Here is a 27,949-nt window from a genome sequence, read left to right on the forward strand (position 1 = left end):
GCTATGCCAATGTAGGTTCCCAGTGTAAACCAGCCCTGAGCAGTGCAATATCTAAGTCCCTTTGTGGATCTGGGCCAGAATCTACAGATGTTTCTAGTCACCAGGGAGCTACATGCTCAGCTGACAGATCCTTAGGCAGTCAGATCTTAACAGGCAGAGTACTGATATGTCCTATTGGCTGTGTTACTGACAACTTAATACCTTGTTGCAGACAAAGATTATTTTCACTTTCACCAGCACTAGTTTGACAAAAGTTTCCCTAGGACTGGAGTTTATACCCATCAAAAAATAATACCTTAAGGGAGAGAGTAAGTAGAATTGTGCATGACTAACATAGCACATTCTGTACATATGACCACAATAAGGGTAGTAATGTTATATCACAATACATTAAAACAATTATAGCCCTGAAAATTATTGCATCAAGCCATCTAACTTGGTTTCCCTCATCGGGTTCATAAAAGCGCACCTAGAAGCTCTGAAATGTGGTAGGGAAAAAGCTAGTTCGTCCTAAATTAGTCTCCTTGTAACTGAGTCTTTTAAATAGGCAATACTTTTGTGTCATAGCTATCTGTCTTGTTTAACTGAGCACTGCAGGTATACAGAAACCGTTAAGTGAAAAGGTTCCTATCCCAAGGAGCTCACAGTGTCACTCAGGCAAATACAATACACAGGGTGACAGTACTGTAGGGATGTGTGGAGATGCTATAAAGCTAAATTACACAGTTTTGCCATATAAACAAACTTGGGGCCTCATGCTGAGTGGGACCAAAGCCATAAGTGGTTCCATTGAAATCAATGGGAACCACTTGGTGATTAACATACTAGTCAATGTGAGTAAGGGTATCGGAGTCTGACAGGCTGTTTTACATGTGAAATATTTGGGATCAGTAACATAACATATTACATAACTGGAGCTCTTCTAGTCTATCCTGTCAAAATGTTTTCATTTCATATTATATAAAAAACTTAATATTTCCATAAAATGTATCTATCCAACTGACTTATTATGGCCACAAAAGTGTGGAAATTTAAAGTTCAGGTTGAAATTCTGAGCTGACACCAGGGGCCAAATTCACAGCTGGTGTAAGCAGAAACAACTCAGTTGACCTCAGTGAAGTCCCATCTGCTTATGCAAGCAGTGACTGACATCTCTAATTTATCCCATTTTGCTGAAGCCAGTTGTAGCATATGTATTCAGCTCATCTACTGTTCTGACATCCCCGCAATGCATAGCACACTTCTCTGTTTTTTAAAAAAATGCTAACATTTAATAGACTTGTCTGGTTTGATCGAAGTGTAATCAGAAGTTTCACTCAGTCTGGGGAGGTCACCAGAAACAACACATCCTGAGTACCATAAAGAGGCTTCATCTGCAAAATGGGGGCTTCCTATGAGATAGAGAGATCTGATGATAATATTATTGTATAAAGTTTCTCTAAGCAAACATCACTGTTGCTCTGATGATCTGTTTTATCATCTCTGATATTTACACAGCAATATTTGTAAATCTGTTAAAACTTCCTAAAATAAACAGATAAAAAACAAAACACCATTCCCATTCCACTCAGCCAGGACACATGCAAAACAATGCATTTCCTTTTCTAGTCCACTCCCCTATCCCTCTTCTGCCCTCTTCCAGCTCCCTCCCTGTCCTTTCCTGCCCAATCTCCTGCCCCTCCTTCAGAATAACAACTAGCACCAAAATTCATCTATTTCATTTCCCCTCAATCTTTGACCCCTCACATTTTCCCTCCTGCCTACTGCTCTCCTGTGTAAGACTCATAAGTCAGAATATGTATATTAGAGTGTTTTAATGTAAACATACCTTGTTTGTGTAAGAACTGGATGGAAAGCCAGGACTATGTTTTCCTGTGCCCTGTCCCTTTAAGGCTTGGAACTGTTCTGAAGAGATCACAGAAGGGACCCAGCTCTGATGATCAGCCTGCGGTCGGAAGAAGCCAGTGCTCCCTGAAAGGAAACTGTCTTTGGTTTTGGCAAAAAGTAATAAAATGCTCCAGTTACAAACAGTACCCTTGTCTGGGAGTGGAACCTCACCACCTCCCAGTCTACTTCCTGTCCATCACATTCCCCTGCTCTAGGGCTTGCTAGCCCTTCCTCTGGCTCCCTGGCCTCCCTGCTGACAGTCAGTTTTTTTGGCTCTCAGGATCGATTGGTGAGACACCCTCTGCTGATTCCCCTACTAGCCATTCATTTTGTCTTCCTGCCTTCAGTTTCTTCCTTCTCCTCTAGGGAGAGCCCCAAAGGGAACTAGAGGAGGTGCCAAAGATACAAAATGCTGAGCAGCAAACTCATTTTAATCCCAAGGTCACCGCTGTCCCACACCAATTTGCTGTCCCCTCATTTTTACTCTCAAAAATAATTAGGAAGGAAGAACCATGAAATGGAGGTTACAAAAATAATTATTTACACAGAAGGAATGGCTCCCGAGGCCATGGAAATTTTCCATATCTATTTGTGTCCCGCTCATTTTGGGTCATTGTCAGATGCAGCATCCCTTATTTGGGGCTTTGTTGATTGAGAGGTACACTGAGCCACCAGGGATAAGAGAAAGAGAGGAGTCATAACAGCAGCAGCCTGCTCAGTCCACCCTGTTGAGAAGAGAACCCCACAAGGAGCCATGGAGAATCTGAGGGGAAAGGGGTGAGGGCTGGGAACCGGAAGGAAGCTGGTTTTGTGTGTGGGGAATGAAATTGATGTGTTTGGTGAGTTGTGTAACATGACACCTATTTTATATTCAAAGTCAATTATCTTGAGAGGGTGCTGGTCTCACCAGGAAGCTGGGAGTCTCCCCTTGTTTCATCTTGCAGCTATGTGAAGGAGTGTAAAGCTGTGACATTTTTAAATACAGAAAATGCATCACTGGCCCAGGACTGAATCATGCCTGTGTGGGTCTTTGAGTAGGGGTAATTTTTTAGGAGAAAAAGGAAAATTTGGAGAGTGATTTACTAGGCTGGGGGGAGGGGTTGGTTGATACAATGGCAGCTGGTTGAGGCTACTCAGCTGTTTGGAATGTTAAAAATCCTGGGAGCTGGGTTTGTGAACTAAGAACATACAAGACAGTCAAAAGTGCATTATAAATGTATTTATTACATGGCCTTGCAATTTAATCACATGGGTATCATCTCCATAGTTGCATTTTGAATACTATAATAAGGTATGCAGACACATCTTTTCAATGTCTTGTTCAGGAAGAATTTTTTGGAGGGGGGAAAGGAGGAGTTATCAAAATATTTTGCCCAACCTGGCTGAGACTACAGTTCACTCACTTTTTCCTCCAAGACATCAAGTATGTTCTTCCTGTAAAATGTTCAGCCTTTCCTTCTCTGGAACTGGTATATTTTAAAACTGCCATTTACCCAAGTGGTACATTATTCCACTCCAGTATCTTTTCAGCTGGTTTTGAGACATTTAACAGATTTTTTTAAAAATGTTTCAAAAATAGATGTTTGTCATTATAGTGATAGCAAGGACTGATTGCCTGATTATTGCCACAGCATAATACACGCAGGTGCTATTCAAGTTTCTCCACTCCATTCATTTGTAGTCAGCAATATCCCAGCCTTACTGCATGTCTTCACCGGGCCAAAGGTTAGCATCGCTATTCCATGGGAGCCTCAAGGCAGCACTGCTTCTCAGTGGAAGACTGTTTAGTGGGAAGCTAATATTTACATCCTGTCTTTCTTTAGCTGATTTTCCATTTCTTGTGGTGATAAGTTTGGAATAATGACATTATTTGATTAAACTTTCTCAGAGTTACTGCTGAATGGACTGTTTGCTTGTAGAATTAATAAAAAGGCCAAGACACTTCATTAACATGCTTGGGATTGAGCTGGATTGGCGGCAGTGCGAGTTCAGTTATGCCAAAGGGCATGTGCTAAGGAAACTCAGAAAGCTTTTAAATCATATTCTTAAAGGTTGAATCAGTAGCTGTCCTTGTGAGAGTTTTAGTCCGGAACTCTCTAGAACATTTTTTCCCCATTCATGCTAGTGGTGCTTAGTGTACAGAACTATACAGGCAGAAGTGGTGTGGTTTATTATTTTGGTTATTCACAGCATCAAGCTTAATTTATTGTGCATTTGCTTGACCTATTAAAAGTAAAACATAAAAGCTGGCACATGTAAAAACTGTCATCCTCTCACACTTAGTGTTTGACACAAAGTAGGATCACAGAATGGACCAAGTTTCACCCTGGTGTAAGTGGGCCAAACTCCATTTATCTGGGCTGAGTTAGAACCAATTGGCCTGATTCTCCACTGCCTTACCCTTTGTGTAGGCATTTACACCTGTGCAAAAGCAGTTAATACTGTCTGACAGTAGTGTCTTTGAAGGATACTGGAAGACATGAATTCCAAAGCATTTCACACAACTCATTGCAAGTCTCCACCACCAGCAGCAGACCATGGTGCAAACAGCAGTAGGTGACAGTGAGTGGCTTTCCCCTGGGCACAGTTTGAGACAAAATCATATTTTCCCCCAAGCCTCTTAAACATATATGCAGAATTTATTATGAGACAAGCCTGGGAGGTTTTGACAGAGGGGGAGTTGGTGGACCAACTCAGTTATGCTGATGACATGATACTCTTGGGACAACCACCACCGTTATGCAACAAAATGTTGGAATCTGTAAAATCAGTTAATGAGGAATAAGGACTATTCCTGAATGCCATGAAAACAAAATGCATGTACACCAACACAGCTAACAAACGCAAAATGCAAGCAGACATCACGATTAACAGACAAACTGTTGAGGCGGTGGATGAATTTAATTATCTGGGATCATATGTATCCAACCAAGGAGGCTGTTCCACAGAAATCAGAAGACAGCTAAGGATGGCTCACTCAGCTAGGACCTCCCTTGAGAAAGTGTGGAAAAACTCTGGCATTCCAAAATGTACAGAATGTGGGACTGATGAAAAGCCTAATTTTTTCCATAGTGATTTATGGATGTGAATTGTGGGAAGTTAAATGCTGCTGACAAGAAGAAAATTGAAGTTGTGAAATGTGGTGCTGGCAAAGACTCTTGAGTATGTCCTGGATGAGCCACCCCCTCCCCCCGTGTCTATGTTAGAAATATTATTGGAGAGGAGCAGATCCTGATGTCAGAAAACAGATGCACAATGATATACTTTGATCACATTGGGGTAGAGATGGAAATAACCTTCAGAAGGTTATTATGGAAGGAAGTAGTAGGGGATGACCAGCAAGGGGATGTTTGCATGGTGTATGGCAGATCACTGGAAGCTGACCTGCTGAGTGCTTGAAGTTGGTGATGGATCATAAAGGCTTTAGAAAATTCTGCTATGATGTCACCAATATTCAGACATGAATAAATTGATTTACTTACTTAAAATGAGTGCATACATGCACTTTACCAGGTGTAAATGACTATACAAAGGCCAAGAAGACCAACATCTTCAGTTTCTCTGCAAAACCAATGTGGCAAATGTAATTGTGCAAACTGTGTTGACAAGTAATGGTAATGGGTAAATGAATAATGAACAAGTAGTCTTTTCCCCAGTGGATTCAGCTGCAAACAATCCCTTGTTACTAGGCACAAGCAGCTGTCTTTCTGCATTGCTAAAATACTGTACAAGCTGACTCATATACATGTTTAAAATCATAAAAATTGAAGCCCAAAGTATCCTCCAATTTGAAATTCAAAGGCCTGATTCTAATCTAATTTTAAGAAATTTTAATGCTGATATAACTCCCTTGATTTAATGGAGTTATTCCTGATTAATACGCACAAAATTCACACACACTTTGTTTCAAAGACTGGAGATTTTTCAGAGGAATTATTTATCATCTCTTCAGTGAAGTATGTTGAGTACAGGCAAAGTTGTTCCCTATATGTGTTTTCAGTAGTTTTAAAAGTTCTTGACTTATGAACAATGTTTAATTAAAAAGTAAAACAACCTTATAAGTGATGAGTTTTCATATCGTTTTGTACTCAGTCTGATAGTCTCCTTGTTTTAAAGAACTTTTTAATACTCTCATTTTCTTGAAAAATCAATATTTCAAAGCCCTCAATTAAGGCTGCTAGGTGCTGTAGTAATAAAATAATAAATGATGATAATCATGGAACCATAAACAAGTAGGTCTGGAAGGACCTTGAGCGAGAGAATATCTGATCTTCCCATCTTGATCCAGGAAAAATTCCCAAGGAACTAAAAATGGTGGGGATTCTCTGAGGATGCCATCTAAAGAAATTTTATGAATGACCATGTCATTTAAGATGATAATAAAATGGTCATTAAGAAAACCAAACTAAGAACTACTGCTTGTCTATGGGGGAACAAAAACTGCCTGGCAATCTACCCCAGGAAGAGGTCTCTTCCCTATCACCACCTTTTTGATGCCACTAGCAACACAATACTTTGAAATAAATTTGTTGTCCTTGAAAAGTCGCCATTATTTTAGGAGATGACAGTCTCCATAATAGAATTTGTTGGCCCTCCTGAATTATGGGCAACACTGAAAGTGTTGACAGTCCTTCTGAAACAGATTGTACAGTCAGGGCTAGATCCTCAAGCTATGACAATTTATACCAGCTAAGGATTTGCTCATCCTGGATTTCTATCCCCATATTTTCATCTTAAAATAAAGTGAAGTTTTGACCCTAAATTTGACAGTGGTATAAAGAGGCAGTGTTCGCTAGTGGTTAGAGCAGGGGACTTAGGATTGCTTAACTTTATCATCAGCTCTGCTGCTGACTCTCTGGATGACCTCACTCTCTGCCTCTGTAAAATGGGTATAATAATACATGTTGCCTAGACACTATACAGTGACGGGTGCCCTGGAAATAGATTAGTTAGATAAACAAATTTATCTACCTCTCTCATAGGTGTTGTAGGATAAATTAATAATGAAAAAGCACTTAGAGATCCTCCAGTGCAGATGGGGTATACATTCGAGAGGGACCAAAATCAAAGCTCCCCCCGCTCCCCCCCGTGAGACAAGTTCCATTTTTAAGCATAGCTATTTCTCTATAATGAGCCAAATCTGATCACCTCAAACATAGAAAAAGTTCAGAATTGGTTTAGGACTTCAAACCCCTACATTCAGAATATTCAGTCTGTGATTTTGGTATTGCACATTACACAGCCTTACTTTGGATCTATATTTGGATCTAGAGCTTAGCTATATGTGGGATATGGTTCAGACTAGGGCTGTTGATTAATTGCAGTTAACTCATGCGATTAACTCAAAAAAATTAATCGTGATTAATCACACTGTTGAACAATAGAATACCAATTGAAATTTATTAAATATTTTTGGATGTTTTTCTACATTTTCAAATATATTGATTTCAATTATAACACAGAATATGAAGTGTACAGAGCTCACTTTATATTTTTGATTACAGATATTTGCATTGTAAAAATTATAAAAGAAATAGTATTTTCAATTCACCTCATACAAGTACTGTAGTGCAATCTCTTTATCATGAAAGTTCAACTTACAAATGTAGGGTTTTTTTGTTACATAACTGCACTCAAAAACAAAACAATGTAAAACTTTAGCGCCTACAAGTCCACTCAGTCCTACTTCTTGTTCAGCCAGTCGCTAAGATAAACAAGTTTGTTTACATTTACGGGAGGTAATGCTGCCCACTTCTTAATTACAATGTCATCTGAAAGTGCGAACAGGCATGCGCATGGCACTGTTGTAGCTGGTGCCGCAAGATATTTACGTGCCAGATGCACTAAAGATTCATACGTCCCTTCATGCTTCAACCACCATTCCAGAGGACATGCTTCCATGATGATGGGGCTCGTTAAAAAAATAATGCATTAATTAAATTTGTGACTGAACTCCTTGAGGGAGAATTGTATGTCTGCTGCTCTGTTTTACCCGTATTCTGCCATATATTTCATGTTATAGCAGTCTCGGATGATGACCCAGCACATGTTCATTTTAAGACTTTCACTACAAATTTGACAAAATGCAAAGAAGGTACCAATGTGAGATTTCTAAAGATAGCTACAGTATTCAACCTAAGATTTAAGAATCTGAAGTGCCTTCCAAAATCTGAGAAGAACGAGGTGTGGAGCATGCTTTCAGAAGTCTTAAAAGAGCAACACTTTGATGCGGAAAGTACAGAACCCAAACCACCAAAAAAGAAAATCAACCTGCTGCTGGTTGCATCTGACTCAGATGAGGAAAATGAACATGCATCAGTCCGCTCTGCTTTGGATTGTTATCGAGCAGAACCCATCATCAGCATGGACGCATGTCCTCTGGAATGGTGGTTGAAGTATCAAGGGACATATGAATCTTTAGCGCATCTGGCATGTAAATATTTTGCGACACCAGCTACAACAGTGGCATGCAAATACCTGTTCTCACTTTCAGGTGACATTGTAAACAAGAAGCAGGCAGCATTATCTCCTGCAAATGTAAACAAACTTGTTTGTCTGAGCAGTTGGCTGAACAAGAAGTAGAACTGATTGGACTTGTAGGCTCTAAAGTTTTACATTGTTTTGTTTTTGAGTGCAGGATTTTTTTGTACATAATTCTACATTTGTAAGTTCAACTTCCATGATAAAGAGATTGCACTGCAGTACTTGTATTAGGTGAATACTATTTCTTTTGTTTTGTACAGTGCAAATATTTGTAATAAAAAATAAATATAGAGTGAGCACTTTACACTTTGTATTCTGTGTTGTAACTGAAATCAATATAAAAATGTAGAAAACATCAAAATATTTTAATGGTATTCTTTTATTGTTTAACAGCGCAATTAATTGCAATTGTTTTTTTTTAGTCGCTTGACAGTCCTAGTTCAGACCAATCTCTAATTAAAAGCAAATTATTATTATTAATTTATTTACTCTTGTAATGAAAGCAAGGAAAGGCAACCCTTATTTGTTCTTCTGTCTTTGCTGCTCTCCACCTTCATGTTGTTTTTCTTCTGAGTTATTGCTGAGTGATATTTCCCCCCCCCCCCCCCCCCAGGACTATTTGCTAGATACCTTGCCAAGTTCAGATCAATTTTGCTACCAAGTTTCATCTTAAGAAGGCATCTGTGGTGGGTTTAGCACCATACATTGGCAAATATTACTTCATAAATATTTTATGCTACTTATGAATATTCTATTCTTTTCCTGGAGCTTTTCTATAAATGTACTAGACTGTCTTGGGCATTAGTTTGTCCCTGTGTGGCTTTGCTAATCTCTCTAGATGAGAGATGTTTTAGAAAGAACATAGAACACAGGCATCAGAAAAGAAAGCAAACAGAACTATAGTTGATGTCAGCTATGAATTTTTATTTAAAAAAGGCAGGCTTTGGGAAATGAAGGGAATTAGTTAAAGAAGTCAACTGGACTGAATAGTTCAAGGACTTAAATGTGGAGGAATCTTGGAATTTTTTAAAAATCAACTATACAAAAACTATGTGCAATTTGCATCCCAAGCAAGGGGGGGAAACTGGCATGGAAAGGCTCATGTTAGTGTCTAAGGTGCCACAAGTACTTCTGTTCTTTTTTCTGGATGACTACAGCAACTCAAAAGGGTTAATAGGAGCAAGAAGAGAACCTATAGGGAATGGAAAAAAAACATTTGATCAAAGAAAACTACAACTTGGAGGTTAGAAAATGTAGGAATAAAGTGAGAATTGCTAAAAGTCAACTGAATTAGCTCTTGCCAAGGAAATTAACGTAAAAGGTTTTTTTAGTTACATAAGTGAAAAAAGAAATAGGAAAGGATAACGTTGGGCTGCTATGTGGTGTGGATAGGGAAGAGATTAAAGATAATCTAAGTATGGTCCAAAAACTAAATGAATACCTTGCCTGGGTTTTCAATAAGCGTGATAATATGGAACAGGGATATGAAGGCAAGATGGCTGATGGGAATAAGTGTCAAAAATGGAAATTACCACGTCTGAAGTGGAATAAAAATTCAAAGAGCTTAATGCACTCAAATTGGGGGGATTGGATATTTTCCACCCTAGAACACTGAAAGAACTGGCACATGAGATTGCTAGCCTGGTAAAATGTTAATACATCTCTCTATTTGGGAGTAGTACTGTATGACTGGAGACTAACTAACATTGTAACTATACTTAAGAAAGGAGGGTGGGGAGGAGTGGTCCTGGCAATTACAGACCTGTTGGTCTAGCTTCAAGATTATGCAAGAACTTTGGAACAAATTGTGAAGGAATGAATATTTAAATTCATGGAGGTAAACGGAAAAGGGGATATAATGTAACATGGGTTTCCCAGGGTTAGACTGTTCTAGATTAACCTCATTTCCAAGTTGAAGGAAATAACTGATTTTTTAGATATGGGAAATGCAGTAGATCTAATATATTTGGACTCAGTAGAACATTTGACACAGTAACACATGAGAAATTAATACAAAGTTAAATTAGAGAAGATGGGGATTAGTACAGGAATTGCAAGGTGGGTATCATGGATCTGTCCACGGCAGAGTGCCCCCTTTAGGAGCTATGTGGAGAGCACCCACAGGTGAATCCACTTATTCCCATTCCAGTGGGTGCTACGGAGATGTGTCATTCTAGTGAGCCAGCACCCAACCCTCTAGCCAAGGCCTCTTGGATGTTTCTTTTCCTCTCGGGGAAGAACACCCCACAGTCAGCAAACAAGGTTAAATAGAGGTATGAAGGAAAAGAAAGGAAGCAAACAGAACTTGAGGCAGCTCCTGTCAGGGTATGGGCCTCTTTTACTTCAGAGAGCCCTGGGAGTAGCACAGTCCACTTCAGAGTTTGCTGGGTCTCAGTCTTTTCCCCCTTTCAGCTCAGGGGATCCTCATTCTTCTGTGAGGGTTGAGGCTTTGCTGGCTGACAGCCCTCTCTTCAGGGCTGGAGAGCTCAACAGCTTGTTCCCTTCTCAGGGTTGCCCCCATCTTTGTCTTTGAGTGCAGCAGCCTCATCGTACGAGATTACAACTGCCACTTCCTTCATTTTTAGTCAAGTTTTATTGTGTTTATATCCTTTCACTCAGCCTACTATCCGTAAGAAAAGGCAGAAAGGCTTTTTTTTTTCACTATTCTATTTCCCTGACATTCTCATTAGTCCCTTTAGGGAAGAATCTTTGATTCCAAGCCAACTAAATTTTTCATAAAGAAACTTTCTATAGAATATTGCCTACAATACCATAGGACAGGATCAATAGTTTCTTTGGGTTTGCACACATTATACAACCCATCTTTATGTCTTTTTAATAAATTTAATTTATTATTGAAGGAACAATGACCTGTTAACACTGTAAAAATGACTACTTCACTTTTCCTGTCATGACTGGGGAGTATAGTATTATTTTTGAGCATACATCATAGAACCTTCATCTGTTTGTTTCCTTAGTGCATAGCTCGGACCATTCCTTCGCAAGCTCCTTTGTGACTATGCTTTTAAATTCTTGTCTTCTTAAGGGTAACGTAATATCCTCCTCATTTTTAAGAGCAAGTTTTGCTGCTTTGCCAGCCATCTCATTTCCAGGAATTCCAATATGCGCTGAAATCCATGATACTGTTACACAGATACCTGCTTACATTATTTCCGCAGTTAGACACATTATTTCACTTATGTCATTTCTGCTTTCTGAAGTCCCTGTTCTGATTATTATTATGGCTGACAAGGAATTAGATAAAATTACAGCTACGGCTAGTCGTACAGCTCTTATCCAGGTTAGTGCTAACATTATCCCCATTAGTTCAGCCATCAAAATGGTCCCATAATTCAATAGCCTTGTAGGTTTCTGTATTCCAAGACTAATAACACAGAATGCTGTTCCCATTCTACTCATGCTGTCAACTTTTGATCCAAAGCTGCCCCCATTTTTCATAAATAAATTCAGAAATGTCACTGGTCATTATGTGTGCTTTTCCTTCCTTCAGTTTTTTCATACAGTTCAAATCCACAAATGGGGGAATAGATGTCCAGCTGTAATTTGAGTTCCCATGATTAAAAATGTTAGTTCTCTCTATTTTTCTTTTTAAAAAATATCTCCTTTTCCCATTTTTTACCCTGATAGTTAGGGCTCTGTGTCTGTCACTGAGGTAACGGATTCCATGACCTCCGTGACTGCTGCATGGGCCAGTGTGGCTGACCCCAGAGCCGCCCCAGCAGCTGGCTCCAGGGCCAGCTGCTCAAGTGGCCCCTGGGACAGCCACACAAGCCAGCTGCTGGAGCGGTGCTGGGGACAGCCATATCAGCCGCTGCTTCGGTGGCCCCCGGCATCGGTCCCCAGGCGGCTGGGCAGAGCAGCCGCAGTCCGCTGGTCCCGGCATGGTATTATTACTGCATAACTATTCATCACATTTAATTTTGAAAAGGTCCCAATCAGCTTTTTGAAAATTCCAGATAGAAACTCTTTTTGTATTTTTGACATTTCCTCAGCCTGGGTATTCAATAAGCGTAGGGAATGGATCACTTCCCATTCCATCATCTTTATGAATTTCCCAGCTGAATTTACTAGCTATATTGTTTGTTGTAATTCCCAGATCCAAAACCAAAAATGATCCATCCACTAAATTAAATCTAGATTACCAGGTTATGCATATCAATAAATTGTTGTAAGCATTTGCCATTTAGATCAGTTCTCTTACTTCCCCGTAGCTTATTATGACTATTAAAGTCTCCACAAACTTTGAATGGGTTTTGACTTTAATTTTTTTTCTAGTTCTAAAATAACTACTTTTTTACGTGCATTACAAACATTATAATTCTGTATATAAGTGTTTTGTTCTGCAAGGGATTCTCAATAGCATTATATTCAAAACTTAGTTTCTCCACACCCATTTCGAAGTATCTAAGTCACTCTTCTATAAATACACAGATTACCCCCATCCCCGGTAGCCTCTTAATCCCTCTGGAGTATATCATATCGCAGAAGACTGAACACAAGTTTTCTTATTAGCTATTTTTCTTGCACACATATTACATCATGCTTTTTCCCATTTCAAAGATGGGGGTTCTTAAATTCCTGTCCATGCATTATTAAACTATGCACATGCCAACTAAGGATCATTAAGACTATATTATTTAAGATGTATTATTGCCTTCATTTAAAGTTGCATGAATACAGTTTGTCAAGAGGTTGTTTATCTTGAGATATTTTTCTGCTGCTTTTGCTATGATTTTAATCTTCATTTTTCCCTTTCTTCAAGGTGCAGTTAATTACATCTATAATGAACACTATAAACTTCTCTTTACTTACAAGCAATACATCATCTCCCCTTCCTCTTGTATTCCCTTCCCTGATGAGAGATGTATTCTGCTGCTCCTGTACGTCTTTTCTCTTACTTGTGTATTTTTCTTTTTCTGTTGTCTGCAGTGGGTAACTTTTTGGTAGCCTCCACATGAGTTACTTTTTGAATAATTTTATTTTTTTGTATTTCTCTAGCTTGTTCTGCAACTGCACATCCTTTATGTACTGCATTGTGCTTTCCCTCTGCAATTAAGTTCAGTTCCTTCTACACAGTTCTCGCATGAGTGATTTCCTCCACATTTGCTGCATCTCATTGTTCCCTTACAAATGGCTGCCCCATGTCCAAATATTTGACAATTATAGGGAGAGGGTGGGAAAAATATATGGTTTAACCAAGGAAGATTGATACCCCATTTGGATCCTATCTGGAAGTGTCCCACCTTTACTTGTTATTGCGTACAGGACACCAGAAGATCCTGGGACCCAAGTGGATAAATGTTGCTTGAATTCTGCCCATGGGGAATCCCCATACATCATCTCCCTAAGCCCCATCACGCAACACCAAGAAATATTGCGCCTGACCACAGAAAGCCCCAAGATACCCTCTAGCTTTGCAACTTCCTCTCCAAATTCGAAAGCACTGAAAAAACCGAGGAGATCTGCCTCATCCCTTCTACAAACAAAATGATGCCTGAGCCTGATGGAATGCAGCTGATGGCAGTGCTACAACAGGTGGCCACAGATACTGTTGGAATTAAATTTGCAGTTTCTACCCTACAGACCAACATGACTTAGATGTAGAGTGCGCTACAAGCATCTTCAGAGAACATAGAATTGATACTCTTGCAAAAGAAATCAAGGCCTTGGATATAAACTATTCTTCTGCCCCCTCCCAGAAAAACTCAGACCCCTTATCGGTCTAAGCTATGTAATCAACAAAATTCTGTCCCAAAAGGCAGTGTTGGCTTTATTCGGTTTGAAGGAAAACCACTGGAAATCTGGTGAAAGAGCTGGCAAGCTGTTGGCATGCAGATTCAGGAAAAGGCTAACAGATATAAGATTGCTACTATTTCATGATTGTAGCAATAAATTATATACAACACAGATATTAAAAAATGATTTCAACGGTTTTATTCTAAACTATATTTAGCTGAAGAAGGAATCAGTAAGGATGCCCTAGACAACTTTTTTAATGGATTGCCTCTGCTATAGATCTCTGACTCTCAGAACAAACTTTTAGATGCTCCTCTAGACATCATGGAACTGACTCAGGCGATAAAAGAAATGAAATTTGGAAAATCTCCTGATGCAGACAGGTTCCCAGTTGAATTTTACAAAGAGTTCTCAGAAACTTTAACAGCTAGATTATAGAATACATTCAATGAGGCCAAGAATAAGCAAACTCTTCCACCTACCACAGGTGCCAGCTTTCTCCGGGCCCCAGGGGTGCTCAACTCCCCCACTCTGCCCCAGGCCTTACCCCACCCCTGCCCCTTCCCTCAAGCTCCCACTCCTGCCTTGCCTCTTCCTGCTCCCACTCCACCCCCACCCGGCCTCTTCCTGCCCAGTTCCACCCCCTCGCCAGAGCACGCCTCGTCCCCCCTCCTCCCCCTCTCCCCAGTGCTTCCTGAATGCCAAAGAACAGCTGATCATGGCAGGCGGGAGGTGCTGGGAGGGAGGGAGAGGAGTTGATCAGAGAGGCCGCTGATGGACAGGAGGCGCTGAGGGGAAGGGAGAAGCTGGCTGCCGGTGGGTGCTAAGCACCCACTCATTTTTTTCCATGGGAGTCGGCGCCTATGCCACCTGTTATAAGAGAAACTGTAATTTCAGTTATTCCTAAACTTAGGAAAGACCTGAGATCATGTAGTAATTACAGGCCAATGTCTTAAATCTGTTCTGATGCTAAGATTTTAGCTAAATCTCTTGCTGTACAACTGGACAAAGTTCTCTCACATGTTATACAGATAAATCAGTTAGGTTTCCTTAGTAATAGACATGGTTCAGCTAATTTGCATCAACTGATTGATATTATTACCTCTTTGAGAGATTCTAAAGAATCCTTAGCTGTCATTTCTTTAGATGAAATGACCTGAAAAGGCCTTTGCCCACATTGCCTGGGATTACCTTTTTCATGTGTTAGCAAAATTTGGGTTTGGTAAAATAATTTATTGCTTGGATTTTATACTGTAACAACTTCCAGGCTACATTAGCTCCTATGTTTTGGGAGTTCTCCTGTATCAAGAATTTCTGGTCTGAGGTAGGTCAAAGGACCAATTTGATATTGGAGCCCTCACCCCTAAGTTTCATATCTTGATATATCCCTGATCCCTAGAGATTACCTGATAACAAGGCAGCATGCTTCCAACATGCAGCTTTGATTGCTAAAAAATTCATCCCCCCAAAATGGGAAAGTTGATCCCCACCAAATATTGATGCCTGGCTCAGTGGTATGGCTGACTTTGCAGCTAATGAACGACTGGCATGCCTGAAAAAATTCAGAGCAATTTGGGCTGATTTGTTAGAGGTCTGTGATTAACATAAACCCTGAAGGTAGATATGTCACTTCCCTTCCCTTCCCTTATATTCTTTATTTACTTTGTGTATTATGATGAATCTGGTATTTTGGTATATTTGTTATATTTGGGGAAAAATTAATAAAAATTATAAACAAAAAAGTGTTTGTACGTACAGCCATAGATGACTATTTTTCTCCCTCTTTCCTATTAAGTAGCCATTTAAACAATACTTTATCTTTGCCTAAATTCTTTTAGATATCATCCTCAGACAATCCTAGTGGCACTTCATACATAACCCCTCTTGCTTCCAGCAGGAGATTAGGCAGTTAACAAGTAGCTTTCATTTTCCCTAAGGTTACAGTTTTAAGAAGTTTTTCATCTTGTTCCTTTATGTGTACATTCTATCAATATATCTACACCCTGCATTCTTTTGGCTCTTTTTATATCATCCATACTTTGCTTTATCAATTCCCCCATTTTCTGGGGGTTAACATCTCCTATTTTCACATCTTCTATCGTTGAATTAATAATTATAGAATTTGGGTTTGGTAAAATTTGGCTTTGGGTTTTATCTTCTTTGTGTTTTTCATTTCTGTGTATACCTTCTCCTTCAAATCCTTATAATATTTAGTCGTCTTTTTCCTGATCCGAGACCATTCCTCATCCCCTGCTTCTTCTCCTTCATAGTCAAAGGCAACTTTCTCTTTCTCCCCCGACCTCCATTACCAGTTTTAATGTTAAGCTTCATTTCACGGCGGGGCCAGCCACAGCCCTCCACCTGGCCTGCTCTGATAGCACAGCCTCACCATCTTCAGTCACACACCAGCACTTCCAGCTGGCCCCAATCTGAGTAAAGTTCCCCCCTTTTAACGCCTCCTCTAATCCTGGCATGGTTACCAGGTGAGGAGGGACAGGGCCACTTCAGCCTAAAGTAGCTCCTTAACCCCTTCCATGCAAGTGAGGGATATAGATACCCTGTCACAGTGGATAAGGAACTAAAGGGGGGAAGGCAACAGGTTGTACTGAAGTGGGACCTATTCGATTGGAGGGAATTTACAAGTGGAGTTCCTCACAGATCAGACTTGGGAGCAATACTATTCAATATTTGTATATGGCACGAAAAGCAGGAGTGCGCTAATGAAATTTGCTGACAATACAAAGTTGGGAGGCATTGTCAATACAGAGGAGGATCAGAATATTATACAAGAAGATCTGGATGAGCTTGAAGACTGGAGTAACAGAAACGAGATCACTTTAGGGTCTAATAATAAAAATTTCTGCTACAAGCTGGGGGCTCCTCAATTGGAAATGACAGAGGAGGAGAAAGATTTGGGCGTGCTGGTCAAGCATAGGATGATAATGAGCCAGCAATATGCTGTAGCTGCAAAGAGTAAATGCAGATACCTAGGATGGGACATTTCCAGTAGAGATAGACAAGTATTAATGTCACTGTACAAGGTTCTGGTAAGACCTCATCTGGAATACTGTGTACAGTTCTGGTCACCCATGTTCCAAAAAAGATCACTTCAGACTGGAACAGGTGCAGAGAAGAGCTACTGGGATAATCAAGGGAATAAAGGGCCTATCTTATGAGATGAGACTGGCAAAAAAGAAGGCTCAGAGTGGATCTGATTATTTTCTATATATACATTGGACGGTAAACACCAGGGAGTGTAAAGAGGTAAAAGACAATGCTGACGCAAGAACAAATGGGTATAAACTAGGCATGAACAAATCTAGGTTGGAAATTAGAAGATTTCTAACCATCAGAGGAGTGAATTTCTGGAACAGTGTCCCATAAGGAGTTGTGGGGACAATAAACTTAAAAAGTTTTAAGAGACAGTTGGACAAATTCATGAGTGGGATTGTTTGATGAGGTTGCTTGTGATGGTAGGGGACAGGGCTCAGCAGCCTTGAGGGTCCCTTCCAGTTTGTCTTACATTCCTAAAATTCATTCTTCAAGGCTTCAGTCAGTCACCTATGGATCTCCCCTCCCCAGTGTAGTCTTTTCCCCCTCCTTCCTCTGAAGCCTCAGAGGTGGTCACAGCTGGAGATGGGACACTGGATGGGGGAGGGCCTGTGCTCTGAGGCAGCACCAAACATTCTCTCTCAGGTGTTTAGCTGGCTGGGTCTTGCTCATATGCTCAGGATCTGACTGCTATATATAGGGCTGGGAAAGAATTTCCCCCTATGTCAGATTGGCAGTGATCTTGGGCAATTTTTGTTTTGGTTTGGCTTCCTCTGTAGCATGGAGTGAGAGTCCCATACCGGGAATATCTGGGGATCTCTCACTTAATCAGTTCTCTGACAACACTGTGGCCTCAGGCACTGGTGCACTCTGGTCCCTTCTGTTCTCTGCCCAAGGCACATAATGGTCTACTTTCCTGTGGGCTGTAATACTTTGATCTAATTTCGGTTTCAGAGTTTAGTGTGTGGGTGTTGGTGGTCTGTGATATGCAGGAGGTCAGACTAGATGATCTGTTGGTCCATTCTGGCCTTAAACTCTATGAACCAATGCCGTCAGTTTTACAATTATCAGAGGACTGGATAAAGCAATTGTGATGGGGTGTACCAGGCATTTGCTGCCCCCTGCCAGAGGCCCTGCTGCCTTGCCACACTGCATCCTGAAAAGGTGTCCTGCTGGAAAGGAAGAGCAGTTGGTTCAGACCTCCAGGAGTTGCCTAGACAGGCCTCCGATGATCAGCTGCAGGCATCTAGAAGGGCCGGGAGTTTGTCCTCTGGCATCTAGAAGGGCTGGAAGCAGGAAGAGGCCAATCAGAACCCAGCAGGCCACATAAAAATGTCTGGCATGGCTGCTTCTAGTAGGAGCTAGTCCTGGGTAAAGCCTAGAAAGGGAAGGCTTGCTTTCCCTGCCCAAATACAAGTAACCTGGCCTAGTTGGGGGTCTAACCTTGACAACATTGGCCTTGGATCTCTATGAAGGACTAGAGTTTTTATATTTTGAACTTTAGCATTTAGATTCCTATTTTGAGTTGAGATTTAATTTGTTTTCTGTTAACCCCAGAAAGGAACTGGACTGAGAGCGGATCTGGCCAGCGGGCTAGGCCTTGGAAGTGGTAGACCACTGCAGAATCAGGCCACCAGAAGGTGCTAGAGAGGCAGAACCCTTGCAATGCTGTATCTTGACATGAGGGGGCATTCTGGGGGTGAGTGCACACCATTACAGCAATATTAATGTAGTGGTGCGTCTTCTTTCTCCACTTTTATCTTTGCTTCAAACTTTGTGGCCACATGGGCTCTTCACAACTATAATTTATCATTACTTTGAACAGACCTATGTTGAAATATTAAGCGAAAATAATTTTATTGGATTTTGTTCAGGCTCAAGTGTTGGCAATAGGCCATTTGACTTTAAAGATAAATAAGAAAGCTAGCTTTGATAGTCTCTGGTTATAAAGTGTGACCAGGAAGGAGGAAGAAAAGATTACAAACCATCCTAATGTGAAGATCTTTTTATATCTATGCCAGATACAGCTACACCTCTGCGACTTTTGGTTGTATTAAATGCTGGAGAAAAAAAAATCAGTAAGCTATTTATCTTATTTAATTTTTCATCCATTTACACTATATATGGATGATTTGGCTATAATTTCACACACCATAAAACTGAAAAATATGTGCAGTACCAGCTGCTTTGTTGTGCAGTTAAGAGGTAATACCACAGGATTTCTATATTCCCTACAATGTATTGTCACCAGTGAAAGGGAATTAAAATAGCCCCCTAAAATCAATCAGGGCTACTGCTTTAACAAAGAATTGCTGATAACACTTGGTCATTCTCCACTACACACGTCCATATATACAAATGGAATTCTAGCTTTCAACTTTTGTTAAATTTAATGTTTTGTAACCTGAAATGTGCAATTTCTCTACTAAAACAGAATTAATCCTCTTCAGAACGACTCTTAGGGCTTGTCTACACTACAGGACTATTTCGAATCTACTTAAGTCGAATTTGTGGATTCGACCTTAATAAGTCGAATTTGTGTATCCATACTAAATACACAAATTCGAACTTCTTAGTCCACATTCACGGGGCCAGCTTCGACTTTGGAAGCGGTGCACTGTGGGAACCTATCCCACAGTTCCCGCACTCCCCGCTGCCCATTTGAATTGTGGGATTTCCCCCCAATGCATGCTGGGGGGAAAAATGTGTCGTCATTGAACCGTCAATCCCGCCCTCCCTGTCTTCCTTGAAAGCGCCGGCGGGAAATCTGTTCGCGCCCTTCTCTGGTCGGTTACAGCGTGGACGCCACAGCACTGCGAGCATGGAGCCCGCTGCGATCATCGCTGCACTTATGGCCGTTGTCAACTCCTCGCACATTATCGTCCACCTCTTCCACAGTCAGATGCTGAGAAACCGGGCGAGGAGGCTCCGGCAGCACGGTGAGGAGAGTGGCGCAGACCTCTCACAAAGCAGGGTACGCCGGGCAGTGGAGATCATGGTGGCAATGGGTCAAGTTCATGGTGTGGAACAGCGATTCTGGGCCCGGGAAACAAGCACAGACTGGTGGGACCGCATAGTGCTGCAGGTCTGGGATGACACAGAGTGGCTGCGAAACTTCAGGATGCGTAAGGGCACTTTCCTTGAACTGTGTGACTTGCTGTCCCCTGCCCTGAAGCGCCAGGACACAAGGATGCGAGCAGCCCTGACTGTGCAGAAGCGAGTGGCCATAGCCCTCTGGAAACTTGCCACGCCAGACAGCTACCGGTCAGTAGCGAACCACTTTGGCGTGGGCAAATCTACCGTGGGGATTGCTGTCATTCAAGTAGCCCACGCAATCGTTGAGCAACTGCTCTCAAAGGTAGTGACTGTCGGAAATGTCCAGGCCATCATAGATGGCTTCGCGCGATGGGATTCCCAAACTGCGGTGGGGCTATAGATGGGACTCACATCCCTATCCTGGCACCAGCCCACCAGGCCAGCGAGTACATTAACCGAAAGGGCTACTTTTCAATGGTGCTGCAAGCTGTGGTGGACCATAGGGGACGTTTTACCAACATCAACGTCGGGTGGGCGGGCAAGGTTCATGGCCAGCGTGTGTTCAGGAACTCTGGTCTGTTTAGACGCCTCCAGGCAGGCACTTTCTTCCCGGACCACAAAATAACGGTTGGGGATGTGCAGATGCCTACAGTGATCCTCGGGGACCCGGCCTACCCGCTAATGCCCTGGCTCATGAAGCCCTATACAGGCGCCTTGGACACTGAAAAGGAACTCTTCAACTACCGGCTGAGCAAGTGCAGAATGGTGGTGGAGTGTGCTTTCGGACGTCTCAAGGGAGATGGCGGACCTTACTGACTCGCTCGGACATCAGCGAAAAGAATATCCCGTAGTTATTGCTGCTTGCTGTGTGCTCCACAATCTCTGTGAGAGCAAGGGCGAGACCTTTTGGCCGCTTGGGAGGTTGAGGCAAATCGCCTGGCTGCTGTTTACGATCAGCCAGACACCCGTGCTGAGAGAATATCCCAGCGGGAAGCGATATGCATCAGGGAGGCTTTGAAAGCGAGTTTCCTCGCAGAGCAGGGTAACCTGTGACTGTCCACTTGATTTTAAGAGAGCCTGATCATAAACCAAGTTTTCCCCACTTCCCAAGGACGTTTTAAAACTAAGGACATGTTTTAGTAATTAATAATAAATCTTTCGTTGACTTTGCATTTCTGTTTATTCGTTGAAACATGGAAGCATTCTGTGCTGGTTAAGGTGTGCACTGATGGGTGGGTTTGCAGGAAGGGGCGAGGGGTGCTGTCCTTGGATAGGGGTTACCATGACGGCTGTGGGTTTGGGCGTTGGAAGGGGAGGGTGTGGGGAAGGGTGAGTATCTGCCCCTGGATGAGGTCTCTTTTTGGGGCTCGTGGCACCGGGGAGGATTGTGACTACGGTCCAAATGCATGTGAAGGGAAGCCTGCCTTTACATTCGGGATGTCAGGCACCAGGACCCTGCACAAGCATACACATCAAGGAAAGACCGGGCAGCATACACCACACAGACTGTCCCTGGTGCCTAGTGACTGCAGTCTGTGTGTGCCCTGCAGTTGACCCTGCAGCCAAGTCTGTAGCATGGCACTGTGGGCTATGCAGTGACATTACAATTCCCCCCCCCCCCACAGAACAACAGAAAGTCTTCTGACACCAGAAACGTGACGGAAACAGTCAGTAACACCAAACCGCTTTTAATAATGTAATACACAGTGGGGGGTTTGAACTTGGAGTTGGGACTGGTTGATGCTGTAAAGAAAGAGCTTGTACAAATTTACAGCGACAGTTGTCTCTAACATTATCGGTGTGCTGCGGTGCAGGGACAGTTCTCACGGCCCCTACCGCCTCCGTCTTGTCACTTTGGGTGAGGGGGGGACAGGACTTCTTGGCGTTGGAGGGCGGTTGCAGATGCACTGCAGGGGGGCTCTCTCCTCCTGACTGCGGTCTTGCAGAACATCTACAAGGCGCCGGAGCGTCTCCGTTTGCTCCCTCATTAGACCAAGCAGCGTTTGAGTCGCCTGCTGGTCTTCCTGCCGCCACCTATCCTCCCGTTCCAGGTGTGTGCGATGCTGCTGACACAGGCTCTCCCTCGACTGTCTCTGCTCTGCCGCCTCCGCTCTGGAGCTGGCCATCAGTTCCTGGAACATGTCGTCCCTTGTCTTTTTCTTTCGGCGTCTAATCCGAGCCAGCCTCTGCGAGGGGATGGCGGGCAGTCCGGGAAGGAGCCGAAGCTGTGTGATGTGAAAAAGTAGGTGATTTCCTTGAACACATACATGTTTGCCAACAGTAAACACAGTCTAGTCAGTTTCAGTTAACAAGACCAAAGAGGGAACCAAGTCTCAGGAGATCTCAGAACTAGTCCGAGATTTCGGAATACGCTCTCATTGGCGGCGCCATTGCACTGGAGAGCGCACAAGCGAGGAAAGATAGCTGCATCCCTCTTGCACAAAGTCCTGGTAAGCCTTACAGTACATACTGCTTATCAGTTACTGGTTAGCTGTGCTCTCCTGCTAAAGGCAATGTGCAAAGCAGAAAGGATAAGCCTTTAGCAGCCCCTCCCGCCAGCGCACGGGAACGATCAATGCATGCTTGTTCTCTGTGGACTCTCGCACGTGGCTGTTAGGCGAGGGTCATTGTTATGCAACCTAATTGTAAACCATTAACAATAGTAACACTACACTGATTGCCCTACTTAGATGCAGTATTTGCAGACCGAGATCACCCTGAGGCGGGTCACTCGTGCCCAGAAAGACCGCATGTTACGGGACGCACTGCAGAGACCAGGACCATATGCAGCAATGCTAGTAGAGGCGATGGTTCCACTCTATATTCGGATGTCCTGGCGTGGAAGAGTCTGCTTCCACGGAGCGCCCAACAAGCGACCTCTTCCGACGAACCTCATGCGGAGGCTTTGCGAGGAACTGAATGACACCTTCGTAGAAATGTCGCTAGAGGACTATTTTTCTATCCCCATTTGTGTGGACCTTCTCTTTATATAGTTTAATATATATTATAGTTTAATATTTAGAATGTTTTAATTTGTAAATATTTAGAATTTCTTAAAGTCCATTTGTGTGGACCTTCTCTTCATATAATTTAATATATATTATAGTTTAATATTTAGAATTTTGTAAATACTGTTTCTATTTTTTCTATAACAATGTTATAAAAAATAAATGTTTATACGTGTGTTGCACTTACCGCCTGATCCTTCCCCTGATTCCGAGTCCTGGTTAACGGGCGGGGAGGGTTGGTAGGGGATCTCTGTGAGGGTGATGAAGAGATCCTGGCTGTCAGGGAAAGCGGGAGTGGGTTCCATGTCGCCTGCGCCGTCCTCTAAAGACCCTTCCTCATCTTCCCCATCGGCGAACAGGGAGGGGGAACTGTCCGGTACACTATTCCGTCCTCGGAGTCCACCGTCACTGGTGGGGCACTGGTGGCAGACCCACCTAGAATGGCATGCAGTGCCTCGTAGAAGCGGCATGTCTGGGGCTGGGCTCCGGAGCGTCCGTTTGCCGCTCTGACTTTTTGATACCCTTGTCTTAGGTCCTTCACTTTCACGCGGCACTGCATCGCATCCCGGCTGTATCCTTTGTCTTTCATGGCTTTAGAAACCTTCTCGAACGTCTTCGCGTTCCGCTTGTTGGAGCGCAGCTCCGAGAGCACAGACTCCTCGCCCCACACAGCGATCAGATCCTGGACTTCCCGGTCACTCCATGCTGGGGACCTCTTTCTAGTCTGGGATTGCCCGGACTCCTCTGCTGGAGAGCTCTGCATCGTTGCAGGTGCTGCGGAGCTCGCCCCGATGTGCAACCAGAACGTCAGATTCAAACCGCCCAGACAGGAAAATGAATTCAAATTTTCGCGGGTCATTTCCTGTGTGGCTGGCCAGAGAATCCAAGCTCGGACTGCTGTCCAGAGCGTCAACAGAGTGGTGCACTGTGGGATAGCTCCCGGAGCTGCTAAGTTCGATTAGCATCCACACCAAGCCTAATTCGAGCTAGCAAGTGCGAATTTAGCGTTACTCCACCTGCCGGGGTGGAGTACCAAATTCGAACTAAAGAGCCCTCTAGTTCGAATTAAATGGCTTCCTGGTGTGGACGGTTGAGCGGTTAGTTCGAATTAACGCTGATAAATTCGAATTAAAGTCCTAGTGTAGACCAGGCCTAAATCTGGCTTTTGGCACCAATTGTGCTACTATGGCAAAATCCAATAAATTCCTTTTGATACCAGTAATAAAGATGAGCCTTGTTTGGGTTTTTCTTCTCCTCCCCCCACCACAGATGATCCATGATTGAGGTTCCATATTTGTAACCAACCCCCTATCGACAACATGCAGTTGCTCATAAACTAATTCCCCAGGTTTTGAAGATGCACAGAACCGCCCATGTGGTATTGCCTCAATCCATAAAAATGCTGTGTTGGTGTTTTACAGCCTCGTAGGAGCTTCTTCTGGTTTCCTTTCTCGCTGACATCCACTGGTGCTGGAAGTGCAGGAGAAGGGTGCTGCCTGTGGAGCTCCTCAGTTTGACCAAGCAGGGCCATGCGGCATCAAGCCAGGGATCTTGATGTAGAATTTAGATCTAACATGCTGTACAGTATGCAGACCTTGTTTCTAACTTTAACCATATATTATATTCAAATGAAATACAAAATCAATATTAAGACAAAGGAATGTGCAATAATTACACAAATTCTCAATGGTAATTTCAACTAGGGAATTATGATAATGCACTGTTTATCAGACTATATCCTATGTGACTTTTTCATGAACAGTTCCCATGAAAGTTAAGTGACACACTTTCTCTGCTCATGATTATCTGTAGTAAATATTTATATTGCGGTAGCATCCAAAGGGCTCAAGTATTAGGTAGTTTTAGGGTTGGCTAGTATATTCATGAAACGATCACCGATGCAAAATCCCCATTGTCTGCAAGAGGAGCTTTATGTGAATGAGGTGAATAGGATTTGACAGTACTGGATTTTAAAATGAGCGAAAATAAAGATAAAACTACAAAAAGCCAACAACCTTAGAACAAAAAAACATCTGCAGAAGAAGAAGGGGAAAAACCCTACAACAAAAACCTCAACTGCCCTTATTAAAACTCCCTTATTTTAGTGCACATCTACTCCGGAAGGTAACTTTGTAAAAGTGGTAACATGAAGGTCCACATTTATTCTGTCCTAGTGACACCAGGTCAAATTTAAAAGATAAATGAAAAGATATTTTTTGAACTTCCAGCCATGGAAATTCACAGAGGGTATGGAAAATCAAGCTTTGTTTTGTTAGGCTCATTGCATCACCACTAGTAATAGATAATTCAGCAGCTGCGAGTTAGCCAATTTGCCGGTGATGTCTGACCCAGATGAGAATCTCATTCACTCTCCTAATTATTTTGGCTCTGCAGGACTAATAGAAGGAAGTAGTAATAAAACTTACTTTAGTCTATAACATCAGCAGATCTGACTCTGAATAGAACAGGGAATTATAAGAGGCTTCCATTTTTACAGTCACTTTTAAATTATTCAGTAGTTACTTGTTGACAGCCTGACATTTTGCCATAAGTCTCAAGAAGTTACCCTAATGCCATTACATTATGATAAATTAGCCTGTAGCTTAAGGCCAGATTGTGAACTCCATACTCACACAAAGTATTTGCTCACAGGGGAAGACGCATTGAAGTCAATGCTCACAATCTGTGCCTTAAAAATTAAGGATTAAATTCCATATGGTTTTACAAGTTTTGAAAAACCATGGCAATCATTGGGGAATATGGGGATGGTCAGTTAGAACTAGCCTGAAGGGTCTACTTGCAGTGACGTCCATCTTTATCCATCCCATCACTCATAAACATTGGTGCCAATTTTGCTGTCCACTTTCTTAAAACAATCTCTCCCCCCCCCCCACCAGTCTAGCCATCTCTGAGAACTTTTTTGTATTCTTTTCACCACAAGAGACACACAATGGCTATCTGCCATCTGGGACCAACCATTACTGCAGGCCATAATGGTGTTTCTGAATGAAAAAATACCACCACATCTCTCTGGGAACTTGCTGTTCTATGTTGCCTGTGGAGGGACTACACTGACTCAGTCTGATTTATGTTACTACCTTCGACTTCTACAGCAGTTTCAGCTGCTCCCACTCAAGGGACTACTCACTCTGGGAGGTTTTAATACCGTATCTATGAGGTGATCACAGGAGGCACTTGTGGTGGAGTCTTTAGTTTAACATGCTATGTGAGTAGTGATGCTGAAATAAGGCTTTGGCCTAGTTCCTGCTGCTAGAGTTGCCAGTTTTGGTTGGATGTATTCCTGGAGATGTCATCGCATGACAATCTTTAATTAAAAATTAATCTTTAACTCTTGTAGACTCCAGGACAATCCTGGAGGGTTGGCAACCCTACCTGCTGCTGTTGTGCCATAGCCCTATCTGCTGCTGTTTCTGTGACAGTGCCACAGGTTTTTGATACACACTGTTTCTGGCTGTTGCTTTTTCTTCTTTATTATTTAGACATAACAGAAGCTACTCAGGGGCCAGATCTGATCAGTTTTGCTATACTCTAATCCTAGCTCCTGCCACTTATACTCTAGTGACACGGCTGCTTCTAGCTCATTTTTTTGTGGCAAAAACATCTAAGATTTACTGCTCCCATCATCCAGATGTGGTGCTTCTGATGGGTCCTCTCCCTCCATTATTAATTATCTACCATTGGAAAGTGAGATTATATTTTTAACGAAAGCTGTCTTGGTCTCCTGAGCTATGCACCAAAACTCTTCAGGAAAGAAAACAAAACTGACAAATGAACAGAAAAACCATTGCCAAAGAGGTATCGGAGCCAGAGAGGTTTGTGTGAGATTAGTGCATGGCAGACCTGTTCTTTGCAGGCCAAACTTCTGCCTCTTGAAATGTTCTGTTTGAAAAATGAGGTTGAGAAGAAATGAAGTTTGAGGCCTTGGGAAGTACTTGATTTCCCTCTCTCAGTGCACTCTGCACCAGAGAATGACTCTCTTCCCTCCACAATCATTTAATTTATTTGACAAAATTGTTGCTCCTGATTTACACAAGTTTCAGAGAGAGAGAGAACAATCAGATCTATTGTATTTGACCCAAGCCTAGCACCATCTAGAGCAGAGGTTCTCAACCTTTTTCTTCCTCAGGCCCCCAAAATGATATAACAATTCCTCAGCCCACATGTGTCACAACAACTTTTTCCGCATATTCAGTATCTTAAAAGCCAGGGTAGCAAGCAGGGCAACTGCCCGGGCCCCATGCCCCGGGGGGCCCTGCGAAGCTTTGTTGTTCAGGCTGCGGCTTCAGCCTCCCATGACTGGGCTTAGGCTTTGGTTTTCGGCCCTGGGATCCAGTGAGTCCAACACCGGCCCTGCTCTCTGGTTTATTTTGGCAGAAACCTGCTCGTTACCCCCCCAGGGGCCCCAGACCCCCTAGTTGAGAACCACTGGTCTAGAGCCCTAGAGAGTACAGCTAATGTGCCACCTCTTCCAAAAAACACAATAACTTTTCAAGAGTCTCTAATGACATTTCCTGCAGACACAAATGAAGTGAGCAGAGTTTTTCTTGGAGCCTGCCACCCTCTACCCTTGGGGGGCATGTTTTGTTTTGTTTTGTTTTTAATCGAGCACTCTCACTTGGCCACATAAGACAAGAGGCTTTCATCATCTGCCTCTAGCATCAGTCAACATAGAATCATAGTATCTCAGGGTTGGAAGGGACCTCAGG

General features: G+C 42.6%; 1 long non-coding RNA gene across 3 annotated transcripts in view; it reads right to left on the reverse strand.

Annotated features, from left to right (window-relative positions):
* Positions 1–1,087: 1,087 nt before the first annotated feature.
* Positions 1,088–27,949, reverse strand: part of LOC120402187 — a 66,202-nt gene continuing 39,340 nt past the window's right edge. Inside the window, exons 1-3 of one of the 3 annotated variants that reach the window (XR_005597048.1) lie at positions 14,610–14,639; positions 1,829–1,971; positions 1,088–1,391 (exon numbers count right to left, since the gene is read on the reverse strand). This is a non-coding gene — a long non-coding RNA (uncharacterized LOC120402187). Of the gene's footprint in view, positions 1,392–1,828; positions 1,983–14,609; positions 14,640–27,949 lie in introns of those variants that run through there. The other 2 variants (XR_005597047.1, XR_005597046.1) reach the window with 2 other exon arrangements.

This window comes from Mauremys reevesii, linkage group 3 (assembly GCF_016161935.1).
Source record: "Mauremys reevesii isolate NIE-2019 linkage group 3, ASM1616193v1, whole genome shotgun sequence".
Taxonomy (NCBI): Eukaryota; Metazoa; Chordata; order Testudines; family Geoemydidae; genus Mauremys; species Mauremys reevesii.